This window comes from Triplophysa rosa, linkage group LG6 (assembly GCF_024868665.1).
Source record: "Triplophysa rosa linkage group LG6, Trosa_1v2, whole genome shotgun sequence".
Classification (NCBI taxonomy): Eukaryota; Metazoa; Chordata; class Actinopteri; order Cypriniformes; family Nemacheilidae; genus Triplophysa; species Triplophysa rosa.
Window position 1 is genome coordinate 22,738,367 of NC_079895.1, and position 17,567 is coordinate 22,755,933.

The window sequence follows — 17,567 nt, forward strand, 5'->3', positions numbered from 1 at the left end:
GTGCACCTGAGTAAAATCCATGCGGTTTAGGATGAACTAGTCAAGGTCTGGTCATGTTTTTGTCTCGTTTCAGCATTTTGTTTTTTGCATTATTGGATATTACAAACGGCCGTTTAGTCAGGTTTGTTATTTAAATGTTGACGGGCGTCAAGCACGCTCAAACTAGGAGTGCAAACCAGAGGTGGGACCAAGTCATTGTATTGCAAGTCACAAGTAAGTCTCAAGTCTTTGCCCTCAAGTCCCGAGTCAAGTCCCAAGTCAAGACCGACAAGTCTCGAGTCAAGTCCCAAGTCAAGACCGACAAGTCTCAAGTCAAGTCCCAAGTCCTACAGTTTGAGTTTCGAGTCCTTTCGAGTCCCTTTAAAGCGAACCCGGTGTATAGAGAGATGTATGGCTTAATGCGTTGTAATAGCCTTACACTATTAGCATTTGTCTTTAGAAACACATCAAATATTTTCAGTTCTTAAAAAAAACCCTAAATGTAATACTCATTTTAACCTAAGGAGGCCGCCATGTTCTTTTTCGATGACGTAAACTGGTTGCAAGCACAGCTAGGCAGCCAAACTAAACACCGACACACTAATCAATTCTTCAGTAAATATAAGGTTCTGTAGGATAATATATATATATACAGTGAGGGAAATAAGTATTTGATCCCCTGCTGATTTTGTAAGTTTGCCTACTTACAAACAAATGAAGGGTCTATAATTTTTATGGTGGATTTATTTTAACTGATAGACACAGAATATTAAAAAAAATCAGGGGAAAAAAATGTTATATAAAGGTTATAAATTGATTTGCATTTCAGTCAGTGAAATAAGTATTTGATCCCCTACCAACTAGCAAGAATTCTGGCTCCACAGATTGGTTATGTGCCCATATGGACCACAGATTAGTCCTGTCACTTTAAGAAAGTACTCCTAAATCAGCTTGTTATGTATATAAAAGATGCCTGCCAACAGAATCTGTATCTTCCAGTTCAACCTCTCCAACACCATGGTCCAGACCAAATAGGTTTTAAAGGATGTCAGCGACAAGATTGGAGACCTGCACAAACCTTGAATAGGCTACAGACAGAAGCTTGGTGAGAAGGAGACAACTGTTGGTGTGATTATTTGGAAATAGAAGATATACAAAATAACTATCAAATGCCCTTGTTCTGGAGCTCCCTGCAATATTTCCCCAATGGGGTAAAGATGATCATGAGAAATGTTAAAGATCAGCCCAGAACTACACGGAAGAAGCCTGTTAATGATTTCAAGACAGTTGGGAACACAGTTAGCAAGCAAAACATTGGTAACACATTGGTAACACGCTATGCCACAGTAGACTGAAATCCTGAAGCACCCGCAAGGTCCTCCTGCCCAAGAAGGCCCGCCTGGCTCGTCTTAAGTTTGACAATGAACATAAAAATGATTCAGAAAAGGCTTTGGCGAAAGTGCTGGCACTGCTGTGAGACCAAAATGGACTCCTGTGTTTGGAGGGAGAGAAATGCTGACTATGAGCCCAAGAACATCATGTCTACAGAGAAGCACAGTGTTGGAAACATTCTGCTTTAGGGCTTTTTCTCTGCTACAGGTATACAGGATGACTTCACCGCATTGAGGGGCTGAGGGACGGGCCCATGTACCGTAAAATCTTGGACGAGAACCTCCTCCCCTTAACTAGGTCACTGAAGATGGGTCATGGATGAGCCTTTAACATGACAAAGACGCAAAACATATTGCCAAGACAACCAAATAGTGGCTTAAGGAGAAGCACATTAAATGTCCTAGCCAGTCTCTAGACCCTAGTCCTATAGAACCTCTGTGAAGGAGGCTAAAACTCCAATTTGCTGAGCGACAGCCAAGAAACCTTAAAGATTGACAGAGGAGTGGACTAAATGTATCCGGACACATGTGCAAACCTGGTGACCAACTATCAGAAATGTCTGACCTCTGTGCTTGCCAACAAGGGTTTCTCCACAAAGTACAAAGTTATGTTTTGCTTGGGGATCAAATACTTATTTCACTGACTGAAATGCAAATCAATTTATAACCTTTATATAACATTTTTTTCCCCTGATTTTTTTTAATATTCTGTGTCTATCAGTTAAAATAAACCCACCATAAAAATTATAGACCCTTCATTTGTTTGTAAGTAGGCAAACTTACAAAATCAGCAGGGGATCAAATACTTATTTCCCTCACTGTATATATATGTGTGTGTGTGTGTGTGTGTGTAACAATGTTCACAGCAAGGAAGAAGGAGGAGGGAACCGGCGAACGTTGAACAACAAAACTTTAATAAAATAAACAAACAACAAAACGAAAGTAAAATGCCGGCAGCTCCCTCACGGTCGACTGCCGGTCACACATAATAAAACATAACGTAAAGTCCAAGCCTGGTTCTCTCTCGTCCTTTACTGTTGTCGCTCCTCCTTTTATATAATGCTAAAAGAAGAAAGAAAGAAAATAAAGACGCTATTTGGTGTATTTTCCTACATTTTAATATTGTTTGTCAGAAACAACACAAACATGCATATTAATAACCAAAATCATTTCGAATTTATCATATACACGATGTTTTAGCCATTATACAATGCATTTTATCCAGATTTTGACTTTTTGATGTTGATTTATCAACATCAGTAGCCTAACGTTATTGTCTTCTCTCCCTCGGTCATTAGCTGACGGGGGCTAATATTCACGTGTGCTCTAATACAGAATAAATAACCAAAACGCAAGCATTATTATTGTGTTTATCAGTATATTCTCATAATGTATAAAGTATACGATTACGGTGGATGCTGATGTCTTAAATAGTCTTAAATGTCTCAAAGGCGGTAGTTTAAAGCTATGATTTAATGCACGCTCACTTTGAACAGACGTCTAATACTGAACGCGTTCTTTTATGGCTGGCAGGCTGGCTTGTGTCAAGAGGACATACCGCCACCTACTGTCCCTGTGTGTTTGTATATCTGATCTTATGTTTTACGTGTCATATTTTACTGTTATATATGGAAAACGTGTGTGCTTCGCTGTTGCGAAAGAGAACAGGTTTAGGTCGCAACCATTTGACATCACGGATTCTGACGCAAAAAATAGCGGCCTCCTAGTAAAAATATTTTTTCAAAGTTTATGAATACTGTGACAGTTACACTGTTTTTTTTATTTCACAATTATAAAGTCAATGCCATTGTTCATATATTAAGCCATACATCGCTCTATACCCAGGGATCCTTTTAACGTGTTTGCAATGTAACGTTAACAGTGAGTTTACAGTCTCATTGATTTAACTATGCAGCTAGCAAAGTTACTTAGCCGATAAGCTAACGTTAGCGTCATTCAAAACTTACCGTTCTTTGTGCAACTTCAAATGTCGAACGAAGTTAGAAGTTGTTGCGTCTCCATCTGTAATCTTCGACCCGCATGTTTTGCATATTGCAATTCGTTTTTTGTTGACCACCTCGTAGTTTTTATACCCGAACGAAACTATCTTTGGTATCATTTTTGCCAACTGGCGCGTTGTTTGACAGTTCTTCTTCATTGGTTGTCCTGCAATTTGATTGGATGGATACTGTCGGATCAAAACAACGTGGATCTAAATTGATTGGATGTTGTGCCGACAGCACACACACACACACACACACACACAGATGCACATAAACACAGAGAGAGATAGAGTGGTCCACGTCAACATACTTTTTAATCTTTGGGTTTTGGGGAAAGTAGCAAGTCTTTTCAAGTCAAAAGGCTCAAGTCCAAGTGAAGTCACGAGTTACTGATGTTAAAGTCCAAGTCGAGTTGCAAGTCTCTTTACATTTTGCCAAGTCGAGTCAAAAGTCATCAAATTCATGACTCGAGTCCGACTCGAGTCCAAGTCATGTGACTCGAGTCCACACCTCTGGTGCAAACTCCCGAGCGCTCTGGAAAGACGGAGAAAGAAACGTAGCCAATGTTTTGCACATGTTTTTAGACGCGACATGTGAACGGCCCCCTAACATTTCTGTGATAAAACATTAAACATTTAGCTTCACTCTCTTTCACATAAAGCTGAGGTTGGCTTCTGTCAGAAGCAACTCCCGCCTTCTTTCATTTGATTGGCCAACTCAATCAGAGAGCGCTGTTAGACAATAGAGGTAGACCAGATTCTAAATCCGTTATAGGCGTTTTGTACAATATTGGCAGCACTAAATACAGTTTCCTATTAGGCAATTTTTTCACGACTTTTATTGCATACCATGGAAAAACTACCTGGACGTCAGGGACCTAAATGTTGAACACAGAACCGTAACCACCATGTTTAGTCGAACAGTAGGGGGTGCCCGACAGTCATACTGCTGCCTAACTGCGTAACATCCAATCACAGCAAACAGTCCTCCAGCAGATTTGGTCTAGCGCCAATCTTTTGGCAGCGCTCGAATCATGCGCCAAACTTCAGAAATTCTTAAAGAGTACATAACATGAGATCATGAAAATTACATTCATTGTGTAATGTTGCCGTTTTTGAAAGTAAGCAGTCTGCCAATTGTAAATCCGAAGGTGAATGAATAACAAAGTTATTGGCTTGGAAAAAAGGGAGTCGACTCAATCACGCAAACGAGTCGTCCCTAGTCCAATTCGCGAACCACCGCGGATTTACGTCACTACATATAGTCCCCGCCTATGTTTTACTAGGACTGCCCGCGAAAACTTCACTCTTCTCCCCCAAACACTGTAGCTCGTGAGCCTCATTCGCGGTAGACCAATTACAGCAAACTAGACCATCTGACCAATCACGTCAGACTAGGCTAAGCGGAAAGGAGGGGATTAGACAGATAGATCGCGGGAACGAATCATTTGAGAGTCAGTCAAGAAGTAAGGTAAGAATAATTACCTATTATTACAAAATAACAGTGTTTTTACACCTTCTATGCACATAAACTTGTTGTTGGACACTCCATAAACCAAAGTAGGACCTTAAAAATCCTTAGTTATGTACTCTTTAATTTCATATTTTAGCAATAGTCACAGAAAAACGGGGTTTCTTTCTATAACAGCAGATTCAAGACCGCTATTTATCCCACATTTGCACATGCAATGGAAAGAAAATGAAAACGGACGAAATTTCATAAAGAATATAACAAAATAAAAAATATACCTTCAAAACAAACTAATGCATAGAAGGAAAACGCTTTGTTTAAAGAATGTGTGTGTGCGCCTAAGTTTATATACGTATGAGATCATATGAAAGTGGGCGCGTTTAAATGTGTGTGTATGTGTGTGTGTGAGCAGAGCTGATCACTGACCAGGTTTGAGCAGATCGCAAGTTCTCTGATGAATGCTTTGGGACAACCAGGTGTGTAATCAATGCAAATTCATCTGTCTCCGCCGTGCCCACACGCTTTGACTGGCTTGTGTGAAAACGTGTACAAACCAGTTCAATCATCACTTCTATCCCGAATTCTCTGAAGTGTGATCAGAAGCAACAAGCAAGAAGCTCACATCACACGTCGTTGCCCGTCATCACGCTGGCTGCTCACCTTTCCTGCAGGGAGATCTGCCTCAGGAACAACGCCTCCTAAGTGCAATAGTATGGCAAGCGATTTTGTCATTTAATCCTTGATGTTTACTAGTATCTATTTTTAGGCTACTAGTGCTTATTGTTTAGTTACTAGTAACTATTCCATTAGATACTAGTACTTATTCATTAGATACTAGTACCTAAATATTAGATACTAGTGCTTATTTATTAGATACTAGTACTTATTCATTAGATACTAGTACTTAATCATTAGATACTAGTACTTAATCATTAGATACTAGTACTTACTCATTAGATACTAGTACCTAAAATTAGATACTAGTGCTTATTTATTAGATACTAGTACTTATTCAATAGATACTAGTACTTAATCATTAGATACTAGTACTTATTCATTAGATACTAGTACCTAAAATTAGATACTAGTGCTTATTTATTAGATACTAGTACTTATTCAATAGATACTAGTACTTAATCATTAGATACTAGTACTTATTCATTAGATACTAGTACCTAAAATTAGATACTAGTGCTTATTTATTAGATACTAGTACTTATTCAATAGATACTAGTACTTAATCATTAGATACTAGTACTTATTCATTAGATACTAGTACCTAAAATTAGATACTAGTGCTTATTTATTAGATACTAGTACTTATTCAATAGATACTAGTACTTAATCATTAGATACTAGTACTTATTCATTAGATACTAGTACCTAAAATTAGATACTAGTGCTTATTTATTAGATACTAGTACTTATTCAATAGATACTAGTACTTAATCATTAGATACTAGTACTTATTCATTAGATACTAGTACCTAAAATTAGATACTAGTGCTTATTTATTAGATACTAGTACTTATTCAATAGATACTAGTACTTAATCATTAGATACTAGTACTTATTCATTAGATACTAGTACCTAAAATTAGATACTAGTACTTATTTATTAGGTACTAGTACTTATTCAATAGATACTAGTACTTAATCATTAGATACTAGTACTTATTCATTAGATACTAGTACCTAAAAATTAGATACTAGTGCTTATTTATTAGATACTAGTACTTATTCAATAGATACTAGTACTTAATCATTAGATACTAGTACTTATTTATGAGAAACGCATACGTGTTTACCAGCTACTAGTACTTATTAGATTTATACTAGTAGCTATTCACAAGATACTAGTACCTTTTTCAATAGTGACTAGTAAGATATTTTATTTTACTAGTAAGATTTGCGATTGAACTCTACAATGGCCATTCTGACTAGTCATTACATATGACAGGTAAAAAAACAATTGTGACCAGTAAGATAAGAAATGTTACTAGTAACAACCGTAAAAGACACTAGTGTCTAATATATAAGTACTAGTACTTAATTAATTACTACTAGTGCCTATTAAATAGGTGCTAGTATACATTGAATACAAATCCAGTATTTAATAATAAGTACTAGCATTTACTGAATACATACTAGTAGTATTAAAAAGATACTAGTCATTATTGTACTACGTACTAGTCAGAAATTAGTAACTGATATCAAAAACAGAATAACTACTAGTACCTATTCATTTGAAGACATCTTCCCCCTTAAAAGGAACTAGTAAGAATGGGTTTGGAGATATCTTGATTCAAACACATTATTGCATAAACATGAGTACCCCCCTCAGTCATCCAATCAGAGTTAACATACTAATGCAACGTATCCTTGGGTATCGAAGCAGCACTTCCGCCATGCTTGTCGCCATATATGTGTCCGACATGGCAGTTAACAACACATCTAAACGAGACTAAAATAACTCGATATTTGGGAAAAACATATTATTAGTTATGTGCCTTATTTATTAGGCTACCTCCAATTGTGTTTTGTCCCTTACAATCTGCGACACGTCTGCTAAACTTTTCCGGACATTAATATCTTGTACATAATCTATTGCTATCGCCATACAGCGGAGCGAGAAAGCATGCATCTCAATACGTCGTTGCAGGGTGTGTGAAGCACACCAATATTAGATTCAATTTATTGTCATTGCACATGTCATTGTACAAGGCAACGAAATGTGACCTCTGCATTTAACCCATCCAGAGAGTAGTGAACACACGCACAGCAAGTGGTGAACACACGTACCCCCGGAGCAGTGGGCAGCTATCACTGCAGCGCCCGGGGAGCAAGTAGGGGTAAGGTGCCTTGCTCAAGGGCACCTCAGTTGTTACCCGCCGGCCCTGGGAATCGAACCGGCAACCTTCTGGTCATGAGTCCGACTCTCTAACCATTAGGCCACAACTGCCCTCATCTATTTGTGAAAACAGGACAGGTAAGTGAATAAACAACGATTATCAAACGTGTTATTTTGGGTGTTACTGTTGTCATGCTAGCTAGCGTGAGCAAGTTATCAGCTAAAGGGCTAACATGTTGGGAAGCTAACATTAGTAACTGTTACTCTAGTCTAGATCGAAGCCAACTAACGTTAGACTTAATGTTAGTTGTGTTTAATTGTTTTTGAACCAGGTGTGTGACGTTTCATATCGATTGGGTTTATATTCAACCTGGGGCGCAACAGCACATTTTCTGAGGGGTATGCGAGATCAGTTTTGGATAATAGAGTTAAGAAATTGCAACAAACGCGAATTTAAATGCAAATTAACATATTTCCTTCAACCATATATTCTATACAAATAACGTGTTAATTCACTTTCTTATAATCGACAATTGAATGCAAACTCAGCTGATGATGGCCATTTGCCTTTTCTAATGATCAAAACAACAGAAAAGCCAACAAGTTAAATTGTCATATCGTTAGATATTTGAACAGGCTCATTAGCTATTACGTTTAACAAAACAAAGCAATTATTCAAGATATTACATTTTTCACTTAACAGGTCAATCATTCCTAGGCTCTGAACACAAAAGCAACATGTCCATGGATAGTGGTGCTGGAGGAACGGACAGTGGCGATGGCACATTGTTGCAACTCAAGACAATTTGCAGCACATAAAACTGCACATCTGCTGATGAGTTTACGTTCTGTTGTAACAGCTCCAAAGTGAAGGCCAAGAAGCAGAGCCCAAAAAAAGTGCAATCCTGTCAGTCATCGAAGGCCATTCCATCAGATACATGCCCAAGACTGTACTACTGGATCTGCCAACACCTCTGACCACTCTTTATGCGAGCCCCAGGCTTGAAATGGATTTGCCCGCACTGCTGGAGGAGGGTGCTGAGACCTTTGAGAAGCTGCATCTCACACCAGAGCAGGTATTTGTGATAATTATAGCTATTTTAATAGTTAAATTACTTTTAATATGCCTAATATAAGTATAGGAATGATTTAAAACTAGGAATTGTACTCCAAAATATTTAAAATAAAATGTCTATCTTTTGTGTTGTTTTAATCAGATGGGGTCTAAAAAATGAGGACACTGCCAGAGAATCGTACCCGAGGGCGATGCAGGACCTCCAAGCAGACCTCCACGTTGCAGCATCTGGATTTATAAGTAACCCAGAGGTGCCATGGATCGGTGGATCACCAGATGGTGTGGTGATGGTGTTATAGATTAAGTGTCCTTTCAGTGGAAAAGACCGCACCCTACATGAATGTGTAAAAGACTCAAGGTTCTGTCTGAGGAAGACTCAAGGTTCTGTCACTGAGGAAGACTCAAGGTTCTGTCACTGAGGAAGACTCAAGGTTCTGTCACTGAGGAAGGTGTAATGAGCCTAAAGCTTAATCACAGTTACATGCATCAAGTCCAAGCCCAAATGTGTGTAGCAGAGGTAACATACTGTGATTGTCAAGAACTATTTATACAGCGCATCCCGTTTGATGATACAAAAAAAACAATGTCACATGTCAAACAATAGCTGCCAAAACTAATCTCTTACTGTGTTTGCAACTTACTTTGTGACCCATTTTACTGAGATGACAAATCTGCCAAATGTCTCTTATACATGTACTGTATGTTTAAGTAAAAATGAAGCATTAACTTTGTCTGTAGTACATTTTCAGAAAATGGAAAAATAAACAAAATTCAGAAATAAATTCAGAGTACTCAGAACCTATGTTTTTTTATCCTTATGGTTATGTATTTGTGTACAAATTCATCTGACAACACTGAAACATACATATTAAAATAACATAGATTGCACAGAAAACAACTGTATATATAATAATTGGTTCTGCGTTGTAGTTCAGAGTAGTATTTAAACAAATCATAGGAATCAAACATGAATAAATACAATAATTTCTATATTATTGTATATTATTATTTTTTTATCATCTGTGTTCTGTCCTGTTGCTGTCTTTCTGTTGCACTGTGGAGCTTCTGTCACTATAACAAATTCCTGGCCAATAAAGCTCATTCTATTCTCATTCTATTCTATTCTGAAAAAGTCATAAATATGACTAATAAATTATTACTGTAAGATGGAACATTCATCCATGTTACATTGTGGTAAACAACTACTGTCTGTCTATTCTGTGGGGACAATGGATAGCCAAATATTACAAAGAGCACAACAAACTGTCACCATCTTGTCAAGTGAGGTAGGTTGTCCTTTAGTGGCCCCTTCGGTGTGGTGGTCTTAAGGGTGGTGTATTTGTTTCTGACCGGGCCAATGACTTTCCACATGGACCTGGTTTCAAAATGTAATCTGGTATGGTTTAATCATTTAAAAATGACATGGTAATATTAACTTTTGGAAATTTCCAATGTGGTTAACCATTAAACAGATAATTGTTCCATCTCTAATAGAGACCCACAGAGACCATTATAATTTCCATCACAATCGATAAAATTCTCATTGTAACCATTAAATCCAGTAGAATTTCTATAACGTCTCTATATTTTATTTTAGCACGGATGTCTGTATCTCATTAGATTTAGCTGAATATTCAATTTTTGTATTTTGCCTCAATAAGTCTTTATTATTTAATATATGTTTGAATAAATAGTATAGGGGCCTATTGAGCAATTATTACTGCCTCAAATTGAAGTAGAAATGTATATTTATTAATAAAAACGTGATATAAAAACGATTCAAATTTTGTTAATCTCAAAATTAATTACAAAAAAAATATTTTCGTTTCAGAAATAAAATTTTATTATCAGTTAAAAAGCTTATATTAATACAATAATTACCTTTTATTAAAAACGTGTATGAGACATGGTAGTTTAAGTGTACACATATTGTGTGTGTGTACGTGTGTATGCGCACGTTCAGGTTTTTATACATTGTGGTGTGTGTGTTCAGCTTTTTATACATCGTGGGGTTCTCATAGTAAAAGTCTGAACCACATTGTTGTCACATTTTCATGTTCTTTTAGGCGTTATAAAGTGAGGCGCGTCTGGCACGAGCTGTGCACAGAAACAGCTTCTTTACACAGCGCGAGCTTCACAGTTGTGAGGCGATTGTATTCTTATTCTGATGTTATATTCTATAAAAGAGTTATAAAGTGAGGCGCGTCTTCTTTACAATGCGAGCTGCGCAGACACGCGTCTTCATACAGATAAAGTCAGGCGGGTCTGCGCAAACTGCGCGTCCTCTTTATACAGCGCAAGCTCCAAAGTTATTCTGATGTTATATTCAATAAAAGAGTTATAAAGTGAGTCGACGCGTCTTCTTTATACAATGCGAGCTGCGCAGACACGCGTCTTCTTTATACAGTTATGAAGTCATGCGGGTCTGCGCATCATCTTATACAGCGCGAGCTCCACAGTTATTCTGATGTTATATTCAATAAAGACTTATAAAGTGGGGCGCGTCTCTATATAACGCGAGCTGCGCAGACACGCGTGTCTTCTTTATACACTGGGCTGCGCCGACACGGGTCTTTTTACAGTTATAAAGTCAGGCTAGTCTGATCTGTACAGTGGAGGTTTTATGCAGTTAGCTTTGTTTGTATGTGTTTACAACGTGACTTGCAGCCTGCAGCACAGAGCAGTGAGCGTCACATGAAGAAAGTGAAATATCTGTTGGAATCACGATGCTGGCTCAACATCATCATGTCTATAAGCCATGTGTTCTTTGTTTTATGAACTTTAATTTGTATTTTGCTTTCTGATTTCCTGTTGTATTACATTGATTCATTAATATTCATCATGGTATTTGTATACTGAGCATACACTTACATTACAAAACTACTAGTGCCTATTAAGCTCGGGATATCTTTGATCTGAAAAGTTACTAGTATCTAATGAATAAGTACTAGTATCTAGTGATTAAGTACTAGTATCTAATGAATAAGTACTAGTATCTAATGAATAAGTACTAGTATCTAATAAATAAGCACTAGTATCTAATATTTAGGTACTAGTATCTAATGAATAAGTACTAGTATCTAATGGAATAGTTACTAGTAACTAAACAATAAGCACTAGTAGCCTAAAAATAGATACTAGTAAACGTCAAGGATTAAATGACAAAATCGCTTGCCATACAATAGCGTCTGGCTGCAGACACATGCACTCTCAGCCGCGCATGCGCACTCGGACACATGCACTCTCAGCCGCATGCACTCGGACACGTGCGCTGTCAGACAGATGCTTGTTTTAGGTACACGCATAGGCCACTTGTAAGTATTTTTATTCATTTCGTACAAGATTAAGTTGGAGTAAAAGTGTTGTTTTTAATTATCAGGTAAATGTTATTGAAAACGATCCTGATATTTAACGTTATCCTATATATCTCGCAGGCACAGGCCCCTCGATGTTGTTAGAGGGAGCCCTTACGAAAATTGACCACGGTTTTACTACAGTTAAAACCCAAAAAACATGGTTACTGTAGTAAAACAATGGTTATCACAAAATAATCATGGTTTTGAAAACCATGTTTTTGTAAAAATCATAGTAAACGATGGTAACTGTAGTAAAATCATGGTTTTGCCCCAAGTAATCAATGCACCAAAAAACCATCGTTACTACACTTGTACCACAAAAAAAAAATGGTTAATTTTCGTAAGGGAGGGTTCAGCGACTGCTAAAAAAGTAAGTATATTTATTTAATTCATAGAATATTAGGTAGATGTAAACGTTTTGTTTTAGTTTATGAGACAATGTTATCGAAAACGATCCTGATTTATAAAACTGTCAGTTCTGGTCCTTGATTCTGATTGGCTGAGCGGAGTTCTAAGCCGTTATAAAATACCTCAATATATAACGGCTGACCGCACACCACATAGCCTAAATATCATTTTATTTACTTTATTTTATGAAACCTTGCTAAGCATATGGAATAACCGTTTTATAAAAGCAATAAGCCCCGCGAAGCAGTGGGTTACAGTGCATTTTATAACAGCTACGGGGTTTTAGGCACTCCGCTTCGCGTCGTGCCACAACGCCCTTAGCTGTTATAAAATGCACTGTAACCCACTGCTTCTTGGGGCTTATTGCTTTAATCTACTGTATCTAAATATATCACATCTGTGCTAATTGGGTACTTTTCCTTCATACAGTAACTAAATTAGTGAAGAATGATCTAAATTCATTTTCTTTTAGACGTTAAAATATTGAGTGTTTCACTGGCTCTAGGCTGTTGTTTTAAAAAGTGACAGGGAAGTTTTAATAAGACTAGCTTTATTTAATTATTGTTTAGACGAAGTGTTACTTAACATGATTTAATATGAAGTGGGAATCTTTAAAAGAACACGTCATTTTTATATTGTTAACATGGTTCTTTAAAACGAGATATACATGGAATACGACAAAAATGTAAAGAATATAATACACATCAGAATGATTTTCATTTCTGTTTTTTCAATTTATGCTTACAGATGCTGTTCAGGAAGTTCAGGCTGACTGTAAAGTGCATATAAAAAATGCAATCATTATTCAAGGTAAAGATTAGTGTATTTCAAAATGATTACAATGTGTCTGTTGCCGTTCAAGACATATTGCACACTTACTGTCGCACACACTATCAAACTCTCTCATACACTACTATAATGTCTCTCAAGCACTATCAAACTCATTCACTATCAATCTCTGTCGCACATATAACTAAAGTCATTTATGCTCACACTACCAAACCATAAGCTTAAAAATGGCATGTTGTCATGACAAACTAGGATGTATTTTTTCCAATAACAGGAAGAGCCTTAAGTTTCCACGTACAGGTAACTTGAACACATTACTTTGTAGCAGCTCCGCAGGAAAAGTACCAGTTACTTTAAAAAAAATGTAGTACTCAAGGAAACAGGCTCAAACTTCATATTTGCTTTTTTAGGTAGACGAAACCAGTCTTTTCACCCTTGAGTTTCCACCGGAGAAACAGGTGGTTCAGTCTCCACGAAAAGTAGGTTTTGTTAGAGGGGTTGCAGCCATTATTGTTCAGCATATTTTTCCTTATCCTAATTTACATTGTTCTTTTCTTAGGTGCGTGTCATGACAGATCTTAAGACTGCCTGGCAGTGTTGCTTGGAGAACTCTGGGGATCTTCTTGTCTCACTTCAGCTATCTCGTATACTGTGCATGGAGGATGAAGAAGCTGCTGAGGCCTTGGAACGGTTCTTCAGTGCAGAGTTCATAGAGGACAATCTTGTAGAGCCACTGATATTTGTATTTACATTTATGCAGGACATTTTGGTGCTGCCCTCATCCACCCTCCAAGAACTGTATACATCTAGAGCAGGGATGGGGAACCTTGATCCTGGAAGGCCACTGTCATGCAGTGTTTATCTCCAACCTAATCAAACACACCTGAACCGGCTCATTGAAGTCTTCAGGATTACTAGAAACTTCACGACAGGCGTTTGTTTGAGCTTGTTGGAGCCAAACGCTTCAGGACAGTGGCCCTCCAGGATCAAGGTTCCCCACCCCTGATTTAGAGTAAGAAAAGGACTGTGAAAATGACTATGGACCCCTCACATCCAAGCCATCATCTCTTTGAACTTTTAGCTGTCTGGTCGGCGCTACAGAGCAATAAGCACCAAAACAACCAGACACAAAAAAAATGTTCTTCCCTCACGCAATCTACGTCATGAAGTTAAATGTTCTACCCACTGTGCAATTAATAACATTGCGCAATAGTAAGCAAATGTAATACTAATTATATCCACCTGATAATAGTCTATTTTTATATCATTTTTGTGTAAATTATTTTTCGTTATGCTGTATATAGCACATATTTTGTAGATACAATATAAATACATGCATAGTTTTACACTCAATCTTATTTTTATTCTATTCTATTCTTTTTTATATATAGAAAACCTGTGTATTGTATTGTGTTATGGACTCTGTGTGCTGCTGTTTTTGTGCAATGAATGCTTCTTTCACCATAACAAATTTATTGTATGTACAGATATACTTCACAATAAAGCTCTTTCTGATTCTATTTTTTAGAGAATGTGGTGGACAACATGCATCTCGGAATCTTTTGTCAAGCACGAAATTGAAAAACATAGATGTCAATTTTTTTAACATAATGATTTTATATTATACATGGAAAAGTTTTATTTAATAATGTAATAACGTTAATTAGTAATGTATATTGCCATTATAACCTTTTATGTAGGCACATATGCGAAGTAATCAGACATTATTAGTGTAGATGTTCAATAATGTCTTTCAGGTAGAATTTTGAATAAATCGGCGCCGTGACATGAATCGCAAGTCTTTACGGTACTCTTAAATAGCAAAAATCTCCACCTGTTGAAAATAGTATTTTACAGTCCACATCGTGAAATACTTTTTCATTTTCATGTATTTTCAGGCGGTTTTAACAGGACGTTCTTTGATGTCGTGCCGTTTGTAAACAGTATTTTGACTAATTTCCGTCTTCGACCCACCACAAAGTGCGCATGTGCGGCTGAGAGTGCATGTGTCTGAGTGCGCATGCGTGGCTGAGAGTGCATCTGGCATGAGAGTGCATCTGGTCTGCAGACAGACCCTTCTCCCTAAGTGCGCCATTCTTCTCCCTTTTATTTGCTGCGTTTATTATTAATACACGCCTCTTTTGTGACGTTGAGTAAGCATGAGTAGAGCCACCGTTTTCCCTCCATTAACTTCCATTCATACGCATGCGAATGCGACAGACCGGAAACGCAAGCCCGTCCGAAGATATTTCGCTGTTTAGCAAAAGTTCAAGTTTGGTGAACTCTGACCTGGAAATTCGCGTCACGTGAGTGCGTGAGACCAATAGAAGATCAAAACGTCACAGCATGACCTCTCGGTACAGGAAATGTAAGAAATGTAGGAATCGTTCCCGCCGTTTTTTGTACTACCCTCCGAACGAATTTCGCATGCTCAAAGTTAAGTCTGACCACAGCTGCTCTGCTACAATCTGAAACCGGAAGTTGTTCTGGACACGCATCGAACCAGCGTTTACGTCATCTGTAGTAGTCTATAGCGCTTCTTAAAAATGAGCATGTTAAAACCCCAGAATAATTAGGGATATCAGGGTGTTGACTATTTTAAAGTGAACCCTGGGTGCAGAGAAATGTATGGCTTAAAATATTAAAGGAGCAATCTGGAGATTTTACCGGCATCTAGCGGTGAGGTTGAAAAATTGCAACGAACGGCTCACTCCACAAAGCCCTGCATTTCAGCCCGGGCCCGACGAGCCACGACTTATTTACACCCCTCGGGCCGGGCTTCGGGCCAATTTTTACATCGTAGCTCACAAGCGGGCCGGGCTTCGGGCTTGTTTTAGGCTTGTCCTCCTTTTTATATATTAGACATTCATTAATATTTCTAATATATATTAGAAATTCATTAAATAAAGATGCGATAAGAAGTTGATTTTGGTAAATTTAAAACATTGAACAAGTTTACATTTCACGCTGACACGCATTACACATTCAATGTAGCACCAGCAGCCGTAGCAGCGACCTGTTCCTTCAGCGCAGCAGGACGAGTTGTAGAAGAAAGGAGGACTGGACTAAAACCTTACACTGTGGATGCTGTACTTTTTCTAAACGATGTTCTTTAAGAGATTGTTCTTGTGGCTGTACCGATATGTTCAGAGACTTTTTCATTAGTAATTGTTGCCTAAGTGTAAGGTAAAACAATCTGCACGTTATTATTATTATTTAAAATTGTTTAGATTCTACACGTTTTTGTTTCTTTTCAGCACGTTGTTGTTTGCCATTGCAAGCAGCAGAGCACCTCAGTTTATAAAAAAGTGCCCAGCCCTTTTACTGCTGTGGTGATGATAAACGTTTAAACTAACATTGTGATATGCTTAAATTGTTGAGTTTTTTCTTTATTTAAAAAAATCTTTGGATTTTATTGCAGGCAAGTCAAGTGTTCGACGATATAAAGCATTGGATGACTTGTAATTTCCTTCTTTTAAATTCTAATAAAACAGAAATATTACTCATCGGACCAAAGACACGTGAGCAGAATATTTCGAATTATGACCTGCAAATTGAAGGCTGCATTGTTACTCCAACAAATACAGTTAAAGACCTCGGCGTTTTATTAGACAGCAACCTGTCATTTAAAAATCACATCTCAAATGTCACAAAAACAGCCTTCTTCCACCTTAGAAATGTTGCCAAATTGCGAAATATTTTATGTGTGGCTGACGCAGAGAAGCTTATTCATGCATTTGTGACCTCAAGACTTGACTACTGCAATGCAGTGCTTAGTGGTTGTGCTGCAACATCAATAAACAAACTACAGTTAGTTCAGAATGCAGCTGCCAGAGTTCTAACCAGGTCCAGAAAATACGATCACATAACCCCAATGTTATCATCCCTTCACTGGTTACCCATTAAGTATCGTATTGACTTTAAAGTTCTTTTAATTACTTATAAAGCCTTAAACGGTTTAGCCCCTACCTACATAACAGAGCTTCTACCACACTACAACCCATCACGCTCTCTAAGATCTCAAAACTCCAGACCTTTGATAACACCTAGAATAACTAAATCCACCAAAGGGGGTAGAGCTTTCTCATACGTAGCACCTAAACTCTGGAATAGCCTCCCCGATACTATTCGAGGGTCAGACACACTCTCCCAATTTAAATCTAGATTAAAGACACATCTTTTCAGCCAAGCATTCACTAATACATAGCTAATGAACAGCAGCTACGCTAATTATTCTCTTTCTGC

The 17,567-nt window shown here is 37.6% G+C and overlaps 1 protein-coding gene and 1 long non-coding RNA gene across 3 annotated transcripts in view; one reads left to right on the forward strand and one right to left on the reverse strand.

Moving 5' to 3' along the window:
* The window catches only part of uxs1 (UDP-glucuronate decarboxylase 1), a 188,017-nt gene that overhangs the window by 7,090 nt on the left and 163,360 nt on the right, over positions 1–17,567 (reverse strand). The gene's annotated exons all lie outside the window — the stretch shown is intronic.
* On the forward strand, positions 7,809–10,117 carry LOC130555439 (uncharacterized). 2 transcript variants are annotated; one of them, XR_008963123.1, is made up of 4 exons: positions 7,809–7,832; positions 8,398–8,770; positions 8,912–9,150; positions 9,201–10,117. It is a non-coding gene; the product is annotated as an uncharacterized LOC130555439 (long non-coding RNA). The 2 variants fall into 2 exon arrangements; XR_008963122.1 differs by having other exon boundaries at positions 7,813–8,770.